The sequence below is a fragment of the Canis lupus genome, chromosome 19, assembly GCF_011100685.1.
Source record: "Canis lupus familiaris isolate Mischka breed German Shepherd chromosome 19, alternate assembly UU_Cfam_GSD_1.0, whole genome shotgun sequence".
NCBI lineage: Eukaryota > Metazoa > Chordata > Mammalia > Carnivora > Canidae > Canis > Canis lupus.
Genome location: NC_049240.1, coordinates 45,985,339 through 46,011,159, shown reverse-complemented (window position 1 = coordinate 46,011,159; position 25,821 = coordinate 45,985,339). Strand labels below are relative to the sequence as shown.

General features: G+C 35.4%; 1 protein-coding gene and 1 long non-coding RNA gene across 2 annotated transcripts in view; both read left to right on the top strand.

Moving 5' to 3' along the window:
* The window catches only part of LRP1B (LDL receptor related protein 1B), a 1,959,891-nt gene that overhangs the window by 57,765 nt on the left and 1,876,305 nt on the right, over nt 1-25,821 (top strand). The gene's annotated exons all lie outside the window — the stretch shown is intronic.
* The window catches only part of LOC119877282, a 29,344-nt gene continuing 19,518 nt past the window's right edge, over nt 15,996-25,821 (top strand). The window contains exons 1-3 of the long non-coding RNA XR_005374259.1: nt 15,996-16,026; nt 20,683-20,713; nt 21,351-21,418. This is a non-coding gene — a long non-coding RNA (uncharacterized LOC119877282). The remainder of the gene's footprint in view (nt 16,027-20,682; nt 20,714-21,350; nt 21,419-25,821) is intronic.

The following is a 25,821-nucleotide window of genomic DNA, read 5'->3' as shown; positions in this document are numbered from 1 at the left end:
TGGGTTCTCAATTACTGCAAGTTTCTTGTGATGATGATACTGCTGGCCACTATAGAATCAAGTCAGGGTGCTGGATGAGTGTTTGCATTTGTGCGCACCAATAAACACAAAGCAAGAAAGTTTGAGAAGCATTTTAGGGGAAGGGAAATAAATGATTCCTGTTAGAACCCAACTTTGCCAAGTTATTTAACCTTCCCAGTAAGCCTCAATTTCATTATCTAGAAAATGTGGATAAACTGTCTCTTTGTGGGTCATGGTGTGACTTAAATGAGAGGACATAAGATATCGAGCACAGTGGCTGACATATAGTAGGTGCTCAATAAATATTAGTTCCTCCCTTTCCATTCCCTCTTACAAGAAAATCAATTTTGACCTTTATTTCTACTAGCTGTGGGCCGTTTGCCTTAAAGAACAAACCTGCATGAAAAAGAAGAGTTTTATTGATGTGTTTGCAAATGGGTTGTTGGGAATGTGGAATCTGTTACATTTGAAGTACATAAATTCCACTGTGATATGAGCCTCATGCAAAGCTAGGAAGAGGTCTATAATTTGTTTTATTTAAAACATTGAATTATGATGGTTCACTTAATAACTCCAAACTACTAAGCTAAACTACATTTGTGTTCAGAAAACAGTCATAAAAATCCCTGTTAGACATTTAATTACTGCACAAATTGTTTTATAAAGCACTGTAAAACAAACATGTTGATTAGCAAAAAAGAAATAGAGATGTGATTGCAAAAACACTAATCTTTTTAAATGTATAAATTTAGCTGCAACCAAGTATTCTATCATATGGAACACTTTACCCCTTAATGCTTGTCATTCTTTTGTAACCCTGTCCATTTTTAAAGATAAAACTTCACATGCAGAATCTTTTCACATGTATGATTTGAAAAGAGATTTACTGCGTCCTTATGAAAAGTGTTTTGTTGTATTTTTTTCTTAATGGAGACTTAAATTAACATTTATGAACATGAATTTACAGAATCAAATTTTCGAAGACAGGCCAAAATCAATGCTTGAGTAAATCACAAAATAAGTGAGTGTCAGACTAAGGAGATGACAACAGTCTTTAAAGTTCAGGTTAGGGATGAGGAAGGTGAATTAGTTATCGGCTGTCTTCAGAGGAACTGATTCTGTAGTCATCACTCAAAGTCCCTCATATCTAAGGCAGAGGAACTGTCTTCCCAAGAACATTAATGTGATCTTCATCAATGCCTTTTCCATGTTATTTTATTTTTTTATGAAGATGCTAGTTCTAATTCAAATCAGGAGGGCTGCATTGTGACTTCTACCAGAGGAGAATTTATAGTGGTAAAAATCCTTTTTAAGCTTCTTGGCCTAATCATCTTTGAAACTATAGAATAATTTTGGTGAGATTATTTAGAGTTATAACTGGTAGTTATATAGTAGGTTAAAAAATGCATATATGAACATACCCACCTACCCCCATATAGATACTCTCACACACATATAAAAACCCCCATAAATTTCATAAGAGTGATGCACATCAGATAGTCTTATGTTTTTATCTTAACCAAAATTTTAGAGAGAAGGAGACAGAAGGATGGAAGGAGAGTGAGAGAAGCGGGGCTATTTTTCATTGTGTGTTCATTCAACAAATATTTTTCTTTTTTTAAAGATTTTATTTATTTATTCATGAGAGACAGAGAGAGAGAGAGGCAGAGACACAGGAAAGGGGAGAAGCAGGCTCCACACAGGGAACCTGACTTGGGACTCGGTCCCAGGACTCTAGGATCACAGCCTGGGCTAAAGGCAGATGCTCACCGCTGAGCCACCCAGGTGTCCCCAAATATTTCTTTAGTAATATGTTATTAATCAGTCATTATAGTTAGAAGGATGAATTAGAATTCTGGTTTATATATATCCTGTAGTTTTTTAAATTTTTTATTATTTATTTAAATATTTTATTTATTATCTATTTAAAGATTTTATTTATTTATTCATGAGAGACACAGAGAGAGGCAGAGACACAGGCAGAGGGAGAAGCAGGCTCCCTGCAGGGAGCCCAATGCAGGACTCAATCCCAGGACCCCAGCATCATGCCCTGGGCCAAAGGCAGATGCTCAACCACTGAGCTACCCAAGCATCCATCTAACAGTTTTTTTTAATCTTAAAGTTATTTTTTTTTAATCTTACAGTTTTGATGGGAGGGAAAAAATATAAGCAATTTGTATAATTAGAAAAAAATATAACCATTAATAATAGATCGTTGACTCATTTTGGAGAATGGAAAGAGGCCTCCAAAGTGAGATGACATCATTTAATGCATTTTGGTACTTTTGAGGGCCTGTGTTAGGGCACAACTCCATTCTGGACTATGTCATAACAAGGAGGAGTGCGGTGTGGGTCTGGTCCTCCAGGAGCTTACATGTAACATCATATTGAGAAACCTGTTAACTGATGCAAATGAGAGGAATAAACCAAAGTTGTGAAAAATTGTGTTGAGGAAATGTACAAGACAATACACAAATATAGATGAGCAGCAAATGCACACATAGGTTATCATCATTCACATAATCCCATGGGTCTTGAATGAACTGTGGCCTATAAAAAGGATCTCCTTGGAAGATGAAAGAACTGTCTTTTCCAAGTTCTCCTGGTCCTATTCCAGACTCCGTAACTCTGCTTTGTTACTCTATGGTGGCAAGAATATTGACCCCTAATGGAACATCAAATCCTCCATATTTTATTAAATTCACCAAATTCAGACAGAAAGTGAAGTAAATCTAAAAGCATATGTGGTATCTCCAATATCAGTGGCAGTTGAACCAACTTTGAAGTGAATATTATCATAAAATAAAAAACTTAGATTTTACTGGATGTCATAAATAAGTAAATTAAATAGGAACCAAACTTTGGAGATTTTCTTTCATTAATTCTAGGGGGAAGATTAGAAACTAAATTTTTAAAAATCTTCCCATGCGAGATTAATGATCAATGAAGAGTAGCAACCATTATATTAAACATAATCTTTAAGAAACCAGCCTCTGGGCTGCTAATAAGCAGAATGGTTCTATTTCCATTGATTTTATGTTTTTCCTCTTCTCTACAGGAGATAGATAATAAATAGTACAATGTGCACTTATTTCTGAATAGTCTAAATATCTATACTTTTTGTTTTTGAGTTAGTAGAGTAATATATCACTAAACTGATCTATGATACATCTAAATTTTAAGTAGGTGCAGTGACCTTTTGAAACCTATATACTTACAAGAGATGTTATGGTCTGAAGAGTTTTACTCGTGAAGTGTTTCAGGTGCCAGTATCATGCAGGTACAAAAAAGTGATAAATCAAAGATGCTCTGTTTTTTTCACTTCTAGAGTTGAATATTTCAGCCTTCATAAAGTAAATACAGGCCAACAGAGGGAAAGTAATATTTAAATTTCAACAGAGAAAACTAAAATAAAATTTAAATCTCAACAAGGCAAAATGACAGCTGATAGTCATTGGTGCCTTTGTGATATGATGGACAGAGAATAGGGTATGATTTTACACTTGACTTTTTCTGGTCTGCACTGAGGTACATAGCATTTTTCAGTCTACATTTTACTCTTTTTCTTTTTTCTTCAAAAGACACACTTTACTCAAAGTGAAGATAAGTATATAAAGTAGAAAAAACACAATTTGGATCACCTAGCTTTTGAGTAAATCCCAACATGCATAACACTGAATATATTACATTATTTATTAAAACACTTTCTGTCTGTGCTTGTGGTAGGAAGAACAACCGGCTTGCCCAAAGATGTCCATGTCCCAGAGCCAGAAAAGTGTGAATTACAGTTTTTTATGTATCAAAATTGTGGATATGATTAAACTAAAGACTTTAAGATTATCCTAGATTATCTGGTGGGTCAATGTAATCACAAAGATCCATACAAGTGAAAGAGGGAGGCAGAAGAAGAGAGTCCGAGGTAAGGACAGAAGCAGAGTTTGGATGTTATGATGGGAGAAAGATTTAATCTACCATTGCTGGCTTTGGTTATATGGAAAGGATCCATGGGCCAAGAAATGTAGGCAGCCTTCAGAAGCTAGAGAAGGTAAGAGGATGGAATTTCCCCTTGAGACTCCCAAAAGGAACAAGGTCTGCCGATACCTTGATCTTAGCCAAGTGAGACCCATACCAGACTTCTGATCTACCAAACCATAAAATAAATTTGTGATGAACAAATTTAAATTTGTAAAATAATAAATTTCTAAGTCACTGATCTGTGGTAATCTGTTACATTTGCAATAGGAATCTAATACAAATTTTAGTAGCTGGAGGTGGTTTATTACTATAACAAATACCTGAAAAGTGTGGAATTGGCTTTGGAATTGAGCAAAGAACAGAGGCTGGGAAATATTTGAGGAGTATGCTAAACAAACAAACAAACCAGATTGTCTTCAAAAAACAGTAGAAACAGAGATGTTAATGACTCTGCTAGTGAGGACTTAAAGAAGTGAAGAACATCGAAGAGAAAACATATATCACCTTAGAGAATATCTACATCATCATAAGTAGGCTGTGAGGAGAAATATAGAGATTAAAGGCACTGCTTCTGAAAGAACAGAAGGAAATAAGTACACGTTATTGGAAATTGTAGGAAAGGGAATCCTTGTTAAAAATAGCAAAAACTGGGATCCTTGAATGGCTCAGCAGTTTAGCACCTGCCTTCGGCCCAGGGCCTGATCCTGGAGTCTTGGGATCGAGTCCCACATCAGGCTTCCTGCATGGAGCCTGCTTCTCCCTCTGCCTGTGTCTTTGCCTCTCTCTGTGTGTCTCTCATGAATAAATAAATAAAATTCTTAAAAAAAAATGGCAAAAACTTAGCAGAATTCTTCTGTAGTCATGTGGAAAGCAGAATTCAGACGTGATGAACTTGGATATTTAAATGAGATTTCCAAGTAAATTACTGAATCTATGGCCTGGTTTCCTGCTTACTGCTTATAGTAAAATGTGAGAGTAGACAATGATTTTGCTAATCCTTATTCTTCCTACATGGCAAAGGATGCTAAAGTTTAGAGATTCGTTAGAAGGAAACCACGGTCTAGAGGAAAAGCCAATAGTGTCTGGACAACCTTTTGTAATGTATCACAAAAATGGAAAGATCAGATTATTCAGTCACAGGAAAGTCTCCTTTAAGAGAGTAACTATGTGACCCCTAAATGCTTTCAGCTATCCCAGAAAAAGCCCAAAACAGAGATGGGATTATCTAGGAAAAATATATGTGGAGTAGTTTTTTGTTTAATAGATTGAATCCCATGAGATAAATGAGAGACCCACAAAGTTCTTGAGAATTTTGTTTCAGCATTGAAAAAAAATGCTACCTTGAACTAGGAAAGACAGGGTACAAAATAAGACTGTTAGACCACTAAACTGATACTGGTAGGAAATATGCAGGTAATCATACTCAGCTGAAAACGTGCGCTACGTTTTTTCATGAAAACTCAGCTGAACTCATGAACTTTCATGAAAACTCAGCTGAAAACGTGCGCTACGTTTTATCATGAAAAAAAAAAAGGGGATGATTCTGAGGGTGAGGACCAGAGGGTGGAGCTATGAGCCAAAGATTATTCTTAAACCTTAAAAGCAAATGGAGAGAGCCTAGATGGATTTTTGAAATTGCTTTAAACCAGTGATTTTTTCCTTCCATTTTTATTCGTTTTCCCCCTTGTTATTATTATTCTTAAAATTTTAATTCAGGCATAATTAACATAGAGTATTATATTAGTTTCAGGTGTGCGATACAGTGATTTTTTTTTTTCCAATTCTATATATTACTCGGTGCTCACCATGATAAGTGTACTCTTAAATCTCCTTCATCTATTTCTCCCATCCCCCCCCCCACCAACCTATTCTCTGACATTTTTGTCCTTTTTTAACCAAAAGATCTATAGTTATTATCCTGTGTCCGTATGACCACTGTAATCTGGGAAAAAAGGACTTGCTTTTTGTGTTCCATAGACGCACAGATGGAGAGAAATTTTGCTCTAGGATGAATCAAACCCAGAGTCTTCCGATTTTAGATAATTTTGATAGGATTCTTGCTAATGAGATTTAGATAACATTTTGTACTTGAGGTAATGTTGTTGTGAATTGAAATTTTAGTTTCTGGATTGAAAATTTAGATGACTTTGAATGGATGAGTATATTTTGTATTTGGAATGAATGTGGATCTTTGGAGACCAAAAGATAGACTGTGGTAGGCAGAAGAATTCCCCCTCCGCAGGGTTGTCTGCATTCTAATCCCGGGAACCTGTAACTGTGCTGTTCCATAGCAAAGGAGAATTAAAGTGGAAGATGGTATTAGAGCTGCTAATCAGTTGACTTTAAAATAGAGACTTTTTTTGAATTATCAGGGTAGGTCCAACGTAATCATATGGTTTTTAAAAGTAAAAGAGGGAGGCAAGAGAGAATGAGGGAAATGTGACTATGGAAGAGGTCAACGGGATGCTAAATGAGGAATCAATTAGCCATTTTTGCCTGTGAAGCTGGAATGAAGTTAGGGGGGTGGCACATGAGTTCCCCTGGGGTAAAGGAAAGGAAAAGGAAAGTGAGCAGCCTTTAAAAGTTGGAGAAGTCAAGGAAACCTACTGTCTGATAGAGTCTTTAAAAGGAAATAAACCTTTTTGACATCCTGAACTAAAGATAAAAAATGTGTGTTTTAAGCCACCGAGTTTGTGGTATTTGACATGGCAATGGTAGGAAACTAATACGATGCCAGTATATGTTGACTCATTTAAAGGCATCAAATTTGTAGTGAATCTCTTTCAGACTTAAAGTCTTCAGCAGCTATTTTATTGTTTAAAGGTTTCAGGATTGACTTTTCTGCTAATGCTGCTAATTTTATTGTTTAAAGGTTTCAGGAATGACTTTTCCGCTAATGTTTATTCATTATCTTTGGCTTCCTTTTTCACTCTTCTCTGTATTAAGACACAACTCAAGATTCTTCTATTGCTTCTGTCACTGGTTGGAGTTTCTCTCCAGGTACATGGGGATATATATATGTATATATGCAGATTACAATAACTGAGAAAAAAGTAGTGCCCAATGTCAATTTTTCTCTGTTTATAGACTTTTGTGTAAATACTGCTTTTTATTTTATCAGGCAGCTCAAGTCATTACTTTACCTAAAAACAAGAAGGTAGATACAAATAATCTCTTGGCATGTGTGGTGTGTGTGCATGCATATGGCATGTTTGTTTGCATATGTTAAGAAGATGGATGTAATTTGTAATGTTGAGTCTCAACTGTTGAAGTCGAATGTTGCACAGAATGCCGAATCAGTCAAGGTAGGAGAGAAAGAAGTGTCTGTGGTTAGTCATAGTTCTTGGAGGCATGATATTACACTTCCCTTTCCTGGCAGTCCTGAAGATTGGAATTAGAGAGTCAAAACACAGATTCATTGCTATGCCTTCCAATTAAACAGCTAATGAGCTAGAATAATGACCTTTCTCCTAACTGGTTGTAAGAATAATTAGATTTAAAAATACTTCATACATGAATGAAATCACAGTGTTGCCAGTCAGAGAAAGTGAAGACAGAGCACCATACTTAATTTTGCTCCATCTGATACAAGCCATTTTGGTGTATGGGTGACAAACAGGAGAGTTGCATTATTAATCTGTCCAGTATCACTAAGATATTGAAAAACAGGATACAGAGAGCTGGATTATTCATAGGACTATGTGAAATTAAAAAAAAAAAAGCACTAAATATTACTAAGTGCTTTATGCTAAAATAAAATTCCAATTAACAAAATTATTCAAATTTCATGTTCTAATAATTTGGGTACACTGAGACTTAGGAAGAAAGCATTTTTTTTTTAGAAAGCATTTTTTTTAAAGAATTCTCGCCAAAATTTCTCTAAAATATACAGAAGTACATTATTTAATAATAATTCAAAATCTTGGAGTGCTTATAAACTCATCATCTTGTATATAAATCTTAATCATACACTATTGGCCATACAAAATTTATAAGAAATAAGTATGTATGTGTATTGATCCTAGGAAATGCTTACAGGATGGAGAACAGAATTCAAGACTACATCTTGTGTTTTATTCCAAAGCCTATATACTTTCCTGTGATGATTCCTGCATTTATATTATGATTAAATAAAATCCTGGAAATTTTAGTAGTAGTTCTTTTATTTTAGAGGATTACAATAGTATGTTTATTTCATGTTACATAGTAATGTTGATTTCCTCAAAGGTTAGGTTTTGAATTAATATTTATCACAAAGTGTTTTAAAGAGATTCAAGGTCAAGGGAATATATTTTTGCTGCATGTTTTAGCTTTGCTTAATTCATGATTATTTGTGGAAATGAGAACAGTCTATTATAATTTAGAAGTCTCTGGTACAGTCACTGTTAAGGCCAGGTAGAGGAAGATATTTTTTTGATTAAACAGAATTTCTTTTTGTTATGTCTTAAAAACAAAACCAAACAAACAGAAGCTTGATACTAATTGTGCACATCAGTTTCAGCATCACTCTTAATTCCCTCAATGTTGAGAATTTAACTCTCTAAGAGCATCTTCTTCATAAAAGCTCTTACTCTATTTTATTTTTATAATCTCTGCCTTATATCATTACTGGCTTTCAGACCACTTCCATCAGTCTCAAAGACAATAAAGTGATGAGCACAGCTCTCTATCCATTGTAAATTCATGGCAATTAATTACTTTAAACAAAGTTTATACTGAGAAATGGGGAAAATAACTGTATATTCAACTCTTGATCTGTTATCATCAAGGAAATGAAAACAATAACAACACAGGATACATAATACATAGAAATAGTATAAATGGAATTTGTGAGAGGCATATTTATTGTTACTTTTTTTTTCAAACCAAACTTTTTTTTTTCATTTTTTAGGTGATACTTCTATATATTAAATAGAGCTAATATTTTCTAATACTGAACATAATGCTTTCAGGTCCCCAAAAAGATCAACAAAATGTAATTTGAAAATATAAAGTATTCTTATAACTGAGAACAAGAGTGTTCAATTGAAAAATATCTGGTTACATGATACTTTTAAATCATAATTGTCTTTCATACCTTTTAAAGATTGTTAAAACACAGAAATAATATTGACGAATGATGTCTTACTCTCATTAAAGGCACTGGTTGTCTGATTATTGTAAATCAAGAAGTTTGGTTTATTCAGTACATTCCTTACGTTGCTTCAAATTTAGTTGTCAAAATTTCAATGTAGTAATTGTTATCAGTTAGTTCACAGGAGCCCAAGTCTGTGTCATCCCTGATAAATTGTCCTGCCATAAAGTAACATTAATTATTTCTGGTCCATCTATTAGACATCAACATCAAAATTTTTCCTCAGCTTTCATCTTATGGCTGAAGTAGCCCATTCATCATCTTTTTAGAAATGAATGGGATTGGATCATGAAATATTTTTATGATTGGCAGGCTTCATGGTGGATGCGAATAGGCAGTGGTCAGCAAAGACCTTGCAAATTTATTTTCCTGGTCATGCTGCTGCCTCCAATAACTCCCTACTCCTTCATGCTGGCAACTTTTAGAGGTCAGAGAGGTGACAGTATGTGAGTAAGAGCAAGCATGATTTCTAGATCATCTCCTCCATAGTCCTTTTGATTTTTTTTTTTTTTTTTGAGCATACAGAAGGCACCTACAGACATAAAAACAATAGCAACCACTTTACCATCCAAGTCCTCTGGGTCTATGTCTGAAGATTGTCCAAGCTCATAGCTAGTGTGTAATGGAACTTATTAAAAGTTTACATGTGAAGAGTTAGCTTCTGGAGTATAAACTATCTGTGGGAATTACTCCAGCAGATTCTTAAGTAACCTTTAATGAGCAACTCCTGGACAGTAGAAGCAGTGCCCCACTCCCACCCTCTTCCCCCATCAAAGATTTTTCTCAATGACAGTCTTCTGGGCCAGATGCGTCCATCACGGTCAAAGTTGATCAAAGTAGGGAGTAATTCCAAAACTTCCGATGTGTCCTCCACAAATTTATTAACCTGAAATTCCCTGTTTTGAACCAAGAAGAACGAAATTTTTTGTGAGGTCTGTGGATATTAACCTAAATGAAATTCAGTGTTGTAGATGCTTCTGTTTTGAACACAACTTAGCATTCAACTCATAAGACTCATTCATTATCTCTGGCCCTCAAAATTTAAGTAAGTACTGAAGAAGATATATTATCAGCACTGAACATTTGGCTTGATTAAACTTTGATGTCTATCCTAATGTAATAGTCATTTGATTATGTTAATGCAAAATATGTCACAAAGGGAACACTGAAATATTTTGCATAAATTGAATGTTTTCCAGTGCATTTTACTAATATTTCACAGATGTTTTAAACCTGTAGGTTTGTTTATGTTCTTTTACCTGCTTGGTGGACAATTACTTGTGTTATATTCTTTGGTATACGTTAATGGAGCTTATGTTTTATTATAGGCATAGTACTTTAACATATTGTGTAGAATTTGTTACCTCAGTCCTGATAAATTCTTTGTCAGAATAAGTGAATTCAGGAAGAGAACTGAGAGGTTTCCTATTGAGTGTCCACTTTTCTTGGGTAAGAATAAAAAATCAGGTGACTTTCGTTCGACTCCTCACCTGATGATACTCTTTCATCCCAAAATATTGTCATCACAAGTTCTCTGGACATTTTTGATATACATTTACTCACACAAGCACTCTGAGAATAGTAGCATTCTGAGCTACTCATTCTGAGCTGTTCCTCAACTCTTTTTTTTTCAAGGTAATGTGTAAAAAATAAAGTATGTCTTAGAAAATATAAATTGAATGTGTAAGAGAAATTAATAAGGATTCCTGTCAAATGGAATCTAATTTCTCTCCATATCTGTGTCATGCTGTTATTCTCCTTGGTATAATGTTCTTTTTATTCATCTGAATCCTTTTATATGTCATATTCTAACTTTACTCCTGTTCCCTTAGAAGCTCACTCTAGGGTAACACCTCTCTATTCATCTATGAACTCTAATTATAGTTTCATTAGGACCATACCCTGCCTGTCCTTTATGTCTTCTATTTCTCAAAGTTCTTATCTGAGTAGGTGTTCAATAAATATTTATTGACAAATTAATTTCTCTATTAACCCAGTTACCTTGCCTTAAACTAATTTTACACATTGGCAGTTGTTGCACATGTAATTGTGTAATTGAATGACTGCTGGAGGGACAACGATTACCTCTAATATGTCTTCTCTTAAAATGGAGAGGCTTTTTCATGAAGTAAAAATACAGATACAGATTTTCCAAAGGATAACATTCACTGCAGTGTTGTCTAGCCAAAGCAATAGTACTGCCCTCAAAGAGATCTAAGATAGCAATGCTACTATTTTTCTTTTGTTAAACAATGAAAAATAAGCCAGAATAATCCAAAAATAAACCCAACCTACACCAGGTTTTAAAATCTTTGACATACCCATCCGCCTCTTATGGATTTTCTAACTTTCAAAGTAAGAGGGAGGATCAGAGAGACAAACTCTGCCGAGCTAGGAGATATAATGCTCCTTGACAACAGATTTTCTGCAGTCTCCTCTCTAAAAGCCTTTGAAGTTCTTGCATTTAACCTTTTCAGAGGCAACGCATCCGTGATGGAGCCTCTCTGACACCCGGCAACTCGTAAAAGCATGCAGGCTTAAAAATCCCCAGGTCTGGCACTGCAAGCCACAACTTAGGATATGGAATGGAATCTCCTATCATTTTGAGGGAAGAAACATGATTCATCTAAAACATATGCATCTGAACAATTTCTCTTCCCTTAATCTCTTTGTAGAAAATGTCTTCTTCAGGAATCTGATTTAGATATTGAATAGAAAGAGAAGTATTTTAAATGCATTGTGAAATTTTGTTCTGGCAAGAGCTCCTGAGGTTTCCATCTTCTGTTTAAATTATCTTAAAAAAAAAAAAAAAACTTCTCTAAGAAAAGGTAAAATATTTCCAAAAAGCATGATATAAATGAGTGAATACCTTTTTGTAAGTGTGGGTAGGGCATTCAACACTCTGTAAATAAGATCTCCTTCAACTATATACTTCACATAAAGACATATTTTGATGATTTCATGAAAAAGGTAAAATGATTCCAATACTTTTACTTCAAGGGTCTGCCCTCTTAGCTCATAAGTGATATGCTCCTTCTAAAATGTTTTCTGTGAATTACAGAGATAATTGATTTCCAATATCTATAATCAGCCTCTCTGGCTCAGAAAAAAAACAAAATAAAACAAACCAGAGGAGTCATACGGAAGGAAGGAAGGAAGGAAGGAAGGAAGGAAGGAAGGAAGGAAGGAAGGATATTTCTTGGCAAGAAAGAAAAACATATTTCTAATCTATATATAGGTTGATAATGGCTTCTTAATGCATAGGTAGAAACAACTGTTAAATCAAATTGCGACTAAGAACTTTAAAAAAATTATTGTGTCCTATCTCACAAGCAATTAAAATGTTTCCATGCTTAGATTAGATAGCTCCATAGTTATCTCCATATCACGTATACTGTCTCTTTCTAAAGAGTAACTTTATCATTTAGCATGATCAATTAAGACATAAACTTCTCATTTTTGTATAAGGAGGTGGCAAGGATAGAAGAAATGACATGTACTTTGAGCTCAGACAGACCTGACTTGAATCCTGACATCATCATCATTATTATTAATTATTATTTTACTTAACAGCCATATTGAAGTATAATTTCCATACTTTTAATTTACTAATATTTAGAGTACAATTGTAAGACTTTCCAGCATATTTACAGAGTAGTACAAATATCATCACAATCTAAGTTTAGAGTATTTCCATCGTCCCCAAAAGAAACCTTATGCTATTTATAAGTACTCTCCATTCCTGCCCCCATCCTAGGCAACCACTAATCTGCTTTATGTTCCTGTGAATTCTAGTGTTGATAACCCTCTGTCAAAGACATGTACATTGTCAGAGAAGTGAGGCAGTCTTCTCAAGAACAAATAGGTAATAAATTCCATATTGTACATGTAGAGAATGCTTATGGCAATCCCTATAAATCATTTCCTGCTATTTTCCCTATTTTACAAATGAGGAAAGCATGGTGCAGAAATGTGAAATAACTTTCCCAAAGTTACACGTTTAGAGACGAATGAGGGAGCAAGATCAGATACACAGATTTCCTGTAGTTCTAATCATCAGGCTATTTGTTAAAGCTGATCAGTATGAAAGAGGATATGAAGGTGAGAAAGATTTAAAGTTTTAAGGGTTTTATCTTCTAATAATTGATTTTAAAAATTAAGATAGACTGAGCACCAATTGTATGCAAAGCATTACCCTAGGCATTGGAGAGAAATAGAAGTGAAATGTTCTAAGATATTTCTCGACAGAGAAAGAACAGTTAAGATAGCCACTAAAGCAATGGAATGGTTGAAGATGGAGTCAAGAACAGGGTAGGTGACCTGCTGTGTGGGATGACTACAGAAGCAGTGAGGCTGGAAACACAGAGGAAGTTTTACTATCATTAAGTACCACTTTAAGATCAGATCTCAGTAGAGCATATTATTAACCAAACCTATTTTCATCTGTGAGGCAGGGCGACTAGCCAGCTGGGGTTGCTGAGGATAGGGAGGCAGTTCTAAGTATTTTAAACATCTTAACAAAGTGATGGAAGCATCATCTCTATACTAAGGTTAAAAGGGGGGCATAGTCCTGCAATAGAAAAGCCAAAGTACACTTTGATCCCCATTTCAGCATTTAAACACCCTGAATTCTCTTATTGGTCAATTGGGCAAACAACCTTTTATTTCACAAACATGCACTGAAAGCCCACATTGAACATAAAGAGGTTAAGATGCATACCGTGCCCTGTAGCAAGGGTTTAACTGTAAGTAACCATGACCCTCACTATGGAAAGCTGAGTAGACACAGGGATAGTTTAAGGAAGGTTTCTTTGATTCTGTGGTAGTGAACAGGTAAAGTTTCTCAGAAAAAGGAGTTATTCAAGCTGGATCTTAAAAGATCAAGAAAAACGAAAATTCAGGCAACGGGTTTAAGGGGAGACACAAATTTAATTCACGTCATAACTTTATGATCTGCTTTCTAATTCCATCTGTTTACAAGATAATGTCTTACAACCTGAAAAGCATCATACCTTTATAAAGTATTCTTTTTATAAAAAACTGGAAAAAGTAGTTAGGAGTATACCAAGGCCAAAGGAAAGATAGCTTATTATTTTTTTTATAAATTTATTTTTTATTGGTGTTCAATTTGCCAACATATAGAATAACACCCAGTGCTCATCCCATCAAGTGCCCCCCTCAGTGCCTGTCACCCAGTCACCCCTACCCCTGCCCAGGAAAGAAAGCTTATTAAAGCACAGAATCTCAGTTGTTTTTATTTTCTTAAGATTAATCAACAATTTTGAAATGAGTAGCTTTCCATTTTCCCCAGCAGCATTCAATGTCACTAGACTTCAACATGGATGTGAACATTTGGAAGAAATATTGGACTGTCTGTTCCCTCCTCCACTCCCCTTTATTGCACATAAGAGAATTTGAATTTCCATTGCCATAGAACTTGGATTTTTCAGGTCACTGAAACACACTCTACTGATTTCATGGCCCTGATCTCTGATTGCTTGGGCACAGGCACTGCCTTCTTACATAAGTGAAACAAGAAATGGTTATTCCCATTCAGGCTTTCTAAATCAGGCCTAGAAATAGGGATTGGGGTAATTAAGGTGTAATGTTCACAGTAGAGAAGTATATGAGGCAATAAATAGTGGTTGAGGTTGGTTAAACGCCAAAATGAAGCAGCGATGTTTGATAACCACTAAAGCTATTTATGGTAAATATACTCCTAAACCATGAACATTAGTCCCATTAGATGACAGAATTTAAAAAGCAGTAAGAAACCATAAAAAGTAAAACATGCAATTTTCTTTCTTTGTGAGGGATATGAAAATGCTGAGTTGACTGTTTTTTTCCATTGAGAATGCATTTAGCACATAATTTAGGTGAAAAGGTAACATAGTATAAACAAAAGTATTTATTGGCAATAAAAGGTTATTAAATGTAAAATAGATTGCTGGGGCTGAAATTATCATAGCTAAGGAACAGAGGTATGTTGGGAGAAAAGAAGGCAAATATGCAAAAGAGATCTAAATTTTGCTCATATTAAATTTTATAAAATTGAACAACTCCTGAATGTAATACTCTCATGCATTTTGCCAGTGAAAGGGTCATAAAGTCCTAGCGAGGGCAAGAATACACATTTTAGCAATTCCCAAAATTTACTTCATCAATGTTTTCTGATAAATAGAGGACCGAAGACAGTATTTTTGTTTGTCTGTTGGTTTTGTGTTTGTTTTCTACTGAACCACTTCCTTATTCAGAATAAAACTTAAATGCCTTTGTATTACATTCAATTACCTCCAGAGACTGCCCAACCTTTCCCAATAGATTTACATACATTCATGTTGTGTAAACCATACTCTCAAAATTTTAATGATATAAGGTTTTACAGATTAGTATGATGGATGTGGCTCATTGTCTAATTAGTGCAGAATTATTTTCTTTATCTGTAGTGTCTATGGAAGTTTTAGTTTGCCTTTCAAACTTCTGCATACCATCTCCTTTCCTTCAATCCTGTTACATGAGAGAGAGGAGAGTTGATTCCTATAACATTTACAACAATAAAAAGTCCAAATACTGTTTCCTTGTAGTAAACAAAAGTATTAAAAAATCTATTTTCATTTATTGTGAACATTTCTAAAAAATAATAGTAAATGTTCTATCATAAAAGTCACTCAAATAAAAATTTTTAGTAAAGTCTTGCAGAATTAGGAGCCATTCTTTTTCAGCAAACTGGGTGAGTGAATATAAGATGTGAGGTGAGCAGACTCAGTGCTTCATGGACGTTTTGGAAAGTGATATGAGTCTTCTGTCTTTAGGATCCATTGTTGGAGAATGGTAACGATTGTTCTTACATTCTGATGCAAGGGTGCAAACATGGGAAGTTCTAGAAGGCTCTTGAGGTATGAAACAATCTCATGTGAACAAGGCGGAAAAGGAATGGATTTAGGAGGGTTAGACATTAGATTCAAATGTCTATGTAGATTAATTAAATAATCAAGCTTCAATGATAACTCCAGGAGCTCTCATACTTTGGCTATTTTTTCCTTTTTTTCCATTACAAGTTTTTATTTTTCCTTAATATTTATCTTTTCTCCACAAATAGTCTTCTAAAGTCTGTAAACAATATGATGATTTCTTTAGTATGTCATTAGATTCTTCTGCTATCCTCAAATACAACATTTTTCAGGTCTCAGTTTAAATTTTCCACTACAGATGGTGTTTCCTAGCAAGAAAGAGAACTTTCAATCCGAAGTTCTCGCTGCCTAGTATTCTCTATTTCAACACTGTGTTTACTTCATAATACTTGTGACTACTTGTAAATATTCCTATTTACCATGCCTCCTCTGTTTGCCTCTAAGACTCTAAGCTCCATAACAGAAGCTCTTCTGTCTCCTTCACTATGTCCCTAGCACTTAGGATAGTTACTTACGCACGCGATTGGCATAATGTATATTTGGTGAGGGAAAGACAGAATGAATGATGTTTTCTCCCACACAATGAGCTTTTCTCCATGGCTCACTAACTCTAGAGACAAGATTTGAGTTACTTGTAAAATTCACTGATGTGAAACATGGTATTCCTTAAACAAGATTATGTAAAATATTCCCAATTTTAAGGCGAGTTGAGTTTTAAAAATTCATACAATTTTTTTTTGTGTAAGTGGTTTCAGAGTGAAAAACAGGCGACAAAATCCTAAATTTGAGTTAGACTGAGAAGCTCTTTTACAGGCTGCATACTAATTTAGTTCAATTCAGTTTAATCCATTTTTATTTTAAAAATTAAATAAAAATCACCCTGTGTTGCATAGAAAGATGAAGACTAAATTCACTTGCTGTGGGAGTTTCTAGTCAGGTGGGGGACTCTGATGATTACATATATAAAATAGCATAATACAAGCCAGAATTTTTTGGTGTGTCATCCACCATGTATATAGAAAGAACTGTAATCATCTGATTGAGGATCTAGAAGTCACTAAGGAGATGGTCCTTATGGAATAAGAAGAGCACAGGCAGATGGAAGACCATAGCACGTGTAAAGATGGAAGAGTCAGAGGTATTTAGGGGATTAGATGTAGAAGAGTTTGCCCACAATTTATAGCATATTGCGGAGACTCTTGAGAAATAAGACTAGAAGTGAGGTGGGGCATCCTAGAGAGGATCTTAAATTCTTAATACTTTAGGGTCGTTCTGCAGATTTAAAGCTAGTACTCCATCCACTCTGTATAATACCCACTATTTTATTTTGATATTGTTTTATTTTTTTGGGGGGGGAGAGGACAAATTAATTTAAACATTGTGTTTAAATGGATTTTAAATTGGTATCCACCAATGTCATTTTTTTTTTTTTTGGTAAAACTTATTTCTCATGTGTTAATGACTTGTACTTCAATATCTCCTTACATTCAAAGACATATTTTTCTTTATTTAAAAAAAATCTATAATGAAATAGAATCAGTAGTGTCTAGTGCTCCAACCATTAGCTTAAACTGAGATCCAGTGTTTCTTCTCTTGAAGTCTTCAGTTATCAGCTCAAATTTAGTTTCCTTGGGTACCCTCCCCTGATGCACCCTGATGCACCTTGTCCAAACGAGTTCCCAGTTATGTATACTCTTATCTCTGGTGTTTTAGGACACTTTGCAGCATTGGGTGATTGTAATCCTTGCTTATTCACTGAATGATAAGTGTCATGAGGGTGGACCCTCTTGTTCAGTGTAGTATATCCATCAACTGAATAAAGACTGTGTTTTCGGAGACAAGTTAGTATTTGCAGAATTAATGGATGACCAGTGATTTTTTATTGATTTTAGAGCTATTACTTCTCAAAATTATCAATATCCCATGTATATCATTAATATAGATATGTTTTCATGCATTAAAAGATCTTAGCGTGCAGATCTGCAGTTGTGTAAGTGGTTTCACTTGAATAGCTGAAGTGAAATAAATTCTGCAATTCTTTGGTCTCCACTGTGTGTGTGTGTGTGTGTGTGTGTGTGTGTGTGTATGAAATCTTCATTTATCCCTTAAAATAAGAATAGTAAAAAATACCCGCATTTTAACACTGGAATCTAGGAGTGGTATCTTTTAGCAGTGATCCTTTGAATTAATTTCTGCTGTGCTCTTTTATTTCTAATGATTGTCTGCATGAAATAGTTTTGTGTGTGCTTCTAGAATACTGAGCCAAATGAGATGAACACATTTTTAAAAAGAAATTGCTAATTGCCACAGCGATGTTGTCTTTAACTATTTTCTGTATTTAATAGCCTCAATTTGGCTAAATAAATATCACAGTCCTGTTTGAAAATAATGTTATACTTTAGTTTCTGGTATCTGTCCATTGAGATATTGCAACCAATATAACTATTTTCGCTGTTTGTCAGTGAAACAAATAGAGGATCCTGTTTGGTTGGTCTTTATCCTGCAGGCTAGAACACTTTTCCTTTTTGCCTTATGATACATGTAAGCAACTTTCTAAGCAGTTGGATTTAAGATTTAAGTAAGCTCAAAATCTGATTCCTTTTGTGTATTCATTAACTGCATGCAGACAAAGCAGATAGTCACTTATATAATTGCTTATGTGTTTATAAGGAGAATCAATTAGCGCTACCTCTGTGGAGTTCTTACCTTTTTCCTCCTTAAATTCTCATCAACGAATGTATTGATAGAGTTAGCATTTGGCACGTGCAAATTCCCATACTTGTGTGTAAGCTGAGAGGTCTTTATACATGTTAAGGGAGCTTGAATAGAATCAAGAAAAGCACAGGGGAGACTGTAGAGAGGGGGAAAGGAAAGAATGACAGTGACAGGATAAAAACAGTGAGGGATCGGAGCAGCACCCTGCAAGAACACTTAGAAATCTGCCATTAATCATAAGGAGGAACATTTTTTCAGCAATTCCTAATAAGGCTTAAGGAAGGGGTTATTGGCTAGACTGTACCCGAAGCATTTTAAAAAATAGGGAAGTAATGTACACAAAATACTGAAACTCTGTGAGGATAACAGAGGTACACGCAGAGAATTGTTGCTCCTGGAAGTTGATCACTCATCAAGCTGTCTGGAGTCAAGGATAATGGGAGCAACTTCTCTTGCTCAGCTTTTCCTGTGCAGTTCATCCTTGACACAAACCAGCCCGCTGCTCCAGTGTGGCCAAAGAGCCGGCCAGGCTCTTTCAAAGGTGCCCTGGCTGAGGGACTTGGAGAAAATGTTTATAGGTGACAAAAAGTTGAGTTTCCATACCCATTTATTATCTTATTTAGACTTAAAATGAGGGGGTGGGTCACATCACTCAAAGATTGAAAAACAAACAAGCAAACAAACCTGGTACCACAAGAGACTTTTTGTTTATTTTTAGTTGCTTAATTATTTTATCTTGAAAAATTTGAAAATGACGGAAAGGACTGATTCTGCTTTTTGTTTATTCATTCGTTTTTGTTCTGTTTTGTTTTTTAGATTCCAAACGTAAGTGAAATCATAGGGTATTTGTCTTTTTTGGTCTCACTTATTTCACTTAGCATAGTAGTCTCTAGGTTCATCCATATTTTTGCAAATGGCATGACCTCATTTTTTTTATGGCTATGTAATACCCAGTGTGTGTGTGTGTGTGTGTGTGTGTGTGTGTACACCACATCTTTGGTAAGTTTTACCAAATTACTCTCCAAAAATATTGTATCAATTTGTAAATCTACCAATATTAGATGGATGATTGTCTTTTCGCCACATTCTCACCAATGTGCATGTTAGAAAGGAGTCTTCATACCTGAACCACGTGGAAAACACTACTTTATGCTCTCCTACTGAACTGACCATGCTCTCCTCACATATTCATATTATGTTCATTCCTGGTTTAATGTCAGAAGCTGAACTTAACTTCTCCCTCCAATCTTAAGTGTTATTTTCTGCCTCCTGCATACTCCACCAATATGTTTGCTGAAACTTCCCAACGTAACACTTCTTAGGGCCATAACTTTTATATTAGTATTTCTTTTATTCCTGGGGAGCTTGACTTGAGAATAAACTCATAAGTTTTCCTAGAATATATTTATTTATTTAGTAGACTCTCATATCGTGGTGAAAAAAGCATTTGGTATAAATGAGGTGACATTTAGGGTGTCTCCTAATTTCCTGTATAAAAATTTACCTGGGAAGAGAGTTCCTGGGAAAAAGGCTGCCCCAAAGCAAGAGGTAAACCCTTTTTACAGTAGTATCCTCAAAATACTCTGTTTATATTTGGAGGGTAGAGAGATCCTTTACTGCAATGGACTAACTTGTTCAGTAATTTTTTTTTTCTGGCATATTGATAAAAATTGGAACCAAGTAAGCTAATTGAGTCATTTTAGATATTCTCTTCAATTCAAGGTAAGCTTCTAAAAGACATAAGTAGCCAATAATTTTACCTTGACACTTTGATTTTTTTATTGCAAAAATAGAATTGTAGAGATGTCTTAATACTTCCCCCTCATCACTTATTCAGACTGGAAATTTTTATCTTCTCTACAAAAATAGAAGAACATTTATTGTATTATGACAGCTGTCAAAATAATGTTTTCCTATTGTTTTCAGTAACTTTTATGACCTACATGCAAGCCAGAAGGTAAGATTGTACACCTAGATTGGAATGATGAGGGTTTTGAGTGATGATATACTTGTTATAGCACTAGGAATCATTTTTGTTGCTTGAAACTGATGAAAAGTACAACATTTAAAACTGTTTATGGACAATTGTACACAAATATATATGACATATATGTTGTACTCACACACATGCACACACATACACTGAAAACAATTATGTAGCTCAGAAGAAAAGAGCTATTGGGACAGCAATAAGCATGAGCAGTACAATTAAACAGCTAAATATTTTGAAAGCTTTGGAGTCCAAACTGAAAAGGAGAATAAATACTCCTCTTAGGCCATATAGGTATATATGCTTTTGGAGTTTTCAGCTTCTTCAAACATGTATCTTAGTAACAGAGCTGGCGTTGGCAGCCACGCATTAAATGGGCTCAATGACTTTTCCCATATAGAGTATTTTATTCATGACAAGAAGAATCCAGAATAGCAATCCTTTATCTCTTTATTTTTCTCTGTGATAATAAAGAAAAAAGAAAAGTTGCCACAAATATTACTTATTCTTACCTGATTGGTGGTAGAATGGATTTTAGACTATCTTAAGTGAATTGGTGTTTCTTTAATTGCCCATTTGCTTGTCCATCTGTTTTTCTTTCAAGTATTTAATGTGAATTGAATGGATAGGAATAGAGATATCTTTCAGAGCAGTGGATGAAATCTTCTCAAGGTAAGATGGCAATCATGAGAATTTTGAAGTGTTGTAATTGAACGAGAGAAGAGAAACATTGTCAGCAGAAAAGACCACCAAACGCAGATATAGTCAAACAGTGTAAGACCCCAAATATATGGGTGGTTCAGTCAGTCGAGGTCTGACTCTTGGTTTCTGCTCAGATCATGATCTTAGGGTCATGAGATCGAGCTCTGTGTTGGGCTCCGTGCTCAGTGGGAAGTCTGCTTCAGATTCTCTCTGAGTGAGTGAATGAATGAATATATTTTAAAAAGACCCATAGGAGAACCCAGTATTGGCAGATACTTTCATGTTAACATAATCTGATAGTTCATATAATGTTTGCTGCCCTTACTGCAATTATATTTTGCATTGATTCTGAATCCTGTCCTGAGGTGATATATTTTGATAGTCCTTAATAACTTTATAAAAGTTGGAACAACTTTTTATAAAGCTACGGTAGGATGGGTGGATGAAATCTATTCCTAAGAATGGTGTAAGGAAGAGAAATAACAGATATCTGGAGGGAAGTATGATGTGTGTTTCCATTTTTTTTAAAAGATTTTATTTATTTATTCATGAAAAACAGAGAGAGAGAGAAAGAGGCAGAGACAGAGACACAGGGAGAGGGAGAAGCAGGCTCCAAGCAGGAAGCCTGACGTGGGACTTGATCCCAGGTCTCCAGGATCAGGCCCTGGGCTGAAGGCAGGTGCTAAACTGCTGAGCCACCGGGGCTGCCCTGTTCCCATTTTTTAAAAATGTATGTGCTAGTAGAAAAGCTTACTAATTGCATATAATAATAACATGGAGGGGCACCTGGGTGGCTCCGTTGGATAAGCGTCCGACTCTTGATTTGGGCTCAGGTCATGATCTCAGGGTCCTAAGATGAAGCCCCAGGTGGGCTCTGTGCTGAGTCTGGAGCTTGTTCAAGAATCTTTTTCTCCCTCTCCTATGCCTCCCCTACCCCGCACCGCCCCCAATGAGCGCACTCTTGCTCTCTCTCAAAAAAATAATAACATGGAAAAGCTTGAGATTTTCTTATAACTTCTTTGATGTTTTTCAGTCTTTTCCTGATTATTCATGCACTTAGTACAAAGACTTTTCTTAGAAAACAAGGGGTCATTTCTTTTAATAATCAACATTCTTTCTGTATTTCTTGAATGTATTAGCTCTATAAATTTAATAAAAATGATCTTTTGTCAAGTACATGCCATTAGAATTGGACTGATGCCTCAAGATATTTAGAAACCCTTGAATTAAATTATTCCTACTTTAAAATATTTCCACATTTTAGTGGAATGGAGAATTAATCACCTAAATTAAATATTTTTTAAACAGGTACATCTCAGTTCTGATAATGTATAGTTTTAGTTATTTTTGATAAAGGCAGTGAGTCTTCTCATTATGAGTCCATTGCAAATATACTAATCTTTTGAGTATCCTGTTTTCATTGCCCAATACTGACTCTCCCTCATCTACTTTAGTGTCACATCATTTCCTTGGAAATGGAGAATATTGGAGGAACATTTATAGTAGCAATCTTTAGTACGAAATACAGTTTTTAAATGCACTACAATAACAAAGACATGTGCTTCAGATTGGTATCAGATGCAAATAAATAATTTGAAAATCTCTTCCCCCCTTTGTGACAATTTGTTTTGCAAATGGTCAAAAATATTGGCTGTAGTCAGTGATATTTAAAGAGTTAAAAGTCATGTACGTAGTGGAAAGAGTTTCATCCTTTCTTTTAAGAAGAAGGCTCAGAAAAGAACTTTTTTTTGGCAGTTGCTGAAGCTGCAGAAGTAGGCAAAGAAAAAAATCAGTTATTTGCAATTCAGTGCTTGTGAGTGGAATGGAGGTGCTTCAGCAGGTCTGGAAAGCCCTAGATATTACTTTTACAACAGTAAGTGACATGTACAAAATGGTCATTCATGAGGGTAGCATCCTGGCACAGTGGAAGGTCTGGGTTTGGGCTACTGTGTTAACAATAATAGAAAAACCTTCCTCACATTTACATAAGGCTTAGATTATTTCCTCAGAGTGGAAAATTATTATAACAAAGAACCCCCAGATGTCAGTTACTTGGCGTAATAAACACCTGTTTATTGTCTAACTCGTTCGTCTCCTGTAGACTCTGGGGGTGCCAGGGGCTTCTATAGCTCTTGTCCACAGGGCCTTGGCATTGTCCTGGATTCTCTGCTGTAGATGATGGAGCAGAGCAGAGCATTTCACAGTATGTTTTTCCAGGCCCTTTTAGAGATGTCCTCTGCCACTTCTATTCACAATTAATAGGCCAGAACTCATTCAGATTGCCACATCTAAACAGGAAAATTGGGGTGATAGAGTGAAGCTTTCTATCCAGAGAGTGAGGGGAAATGGTTTGTGAACACCTAGCCAGTCTCTATCAAAGCCCTTTATGATATATAAGCTCATTTCATGCCATTGGATCCTGAAAACCACCATATAACATTCTTAAGTTGGTCATTTTACTCCAAGGAATTGATGAAAGCTAAACATATAACAGAATTCCCAACAAGCCGAGCTAGAAACTGCTACAGATCTTCTGAATGAATCCTTTTTCTATCAAGAAACCCAACCTTTTTTTTCCATTGAAGTATGTGTACTGCAGCCTTTTATAGGAGTTTTGATTTTATTTTACATCACAACATTTAAACCAAGTATAGAGAGTTATAGTCAATATACTGGTGATCCTAACGTCAGATCCTGTACAACTCTAGGGAATAGATTTTTCATAGACAACAATTAAATGTTACCTCTCGAGGGTTGAGCCTGCATGGCCTCTATAACTGTGTAAGACAGCTCTGACTTAAGTTTAGCAATTTGTATAGTTAAGATTTAGGCTAAAAATGATTAATCTCCATACCAAACTTAATATTTGAGGTATTGAATAGAGTGAAAAGAGCCCTTTGTTTAGTGTAAGATGCTTAGGTTTGAATCCCTACTCTGCTAGTTATAACTGTGATGCTAAGCATGTTAGTTAATCCATAAGAGCTCCACTTTTACAATCTGAAATACGGGGAGATATAAAATGGCATATTCCCAATGTATGAAAATGAGACAGTGTTCAATAATTGCTAGATTCCTTTTCTCAACAAGCCAAAAAAAAAAATAGAGACAAACTTTAGAGATAGTGCCTACTTTTGTAAGATGAATGCAAAGGAGAGTTTATTGAATTCTGGTAGGACATCAGGGTTCCTTAAGCTAATGGAAACTAACAAAAGGGGAAACACTGCATTATGTTAATTAATCTGTTAATTCAGTGATCAAAGAGTTTTTGAGTGCCTATAACCTGCCAGGACTTTTTTAGGGCAACTTTATAATATTTTCTATTTTTGTTTACTCAGCAAATTACATACAATTAACTGTGTTGTTTTCCTCCCTCACCTGAAACTTTCATTTTTACTAGAGAGAAAGTCAGTCTGTGTAGTAGAACAAGCTCCATTCCCATTACCCCTTCTGGGCATGGTGCCTCTAAAAGGAAGAGTCCAAGGGACTGTGTTATTTGCCAGTTTAAACCAATTTTAGTGGTAACATTTTATAGTCCTGACACCATAGTGTTTTGCTCAGAATGCTGAAGTCATCCGTGGTAGTCCAAATGTTGACTCTGGAATGGCCCAGAGTCCAGAAGTTCTTTTATTGTTCTGTTAGTCATTACTTGGATAAATACGATCGCATGCTTTTAATATGTCTTACAGAAACTGCCCCAGCACAGAAAAGAGAAAGAAATTCATGTCTATACATGTGAACTTTCAATAGGAGTGGCTGAAGAGGCAGGAAAGGGGACCTGTGTAATAGCGGGACGCTAAGAACCATGAACACCATGCATACTTCTTTCTGCCCTTTCTTGACTGATGCGACATTCTAGAAATAATCAGTGCAACGTTCGACTTCTTTGTTGGGACTCAACATTACAAATCTCATGTCCTATTTTCTTTTTTTTTTTTTAATTTTTATTTATTTATGATAGTCACAGAGAGAGAGAGAGAGAGAGGCAGAGACACAGGCAGAGGGAGAAGCAGGCTCCATGCACCGGGAGCCCGATGTGGGATTCGATCCCGGGTCTCCAGGATCGCGCCCTGGGCCAAAGGCAGGCGCCAAACCGCTGCGCCACCCAGGGATCCCTATGTCCTATTTTCTTAACATAATGCAGGGGAAAGTGAGATTAGAAGTCATGCAGTAGTTACTCTTCTTTTTGTTTCTCCGTTTATGCTATCAGTTATGGCCCTGCTTTACAACTTGTCTATTTAAGAAATACTGTGAAATGGAAGCAAATCATTCTATTACTACCCTAAGTAGTGGCCTTCTGTTTTTTCCATATTTCACTTTGAATGATTTCAAAGCAGAAGATGGATTCCATTAGTATTCATATGATAAATGTCAAC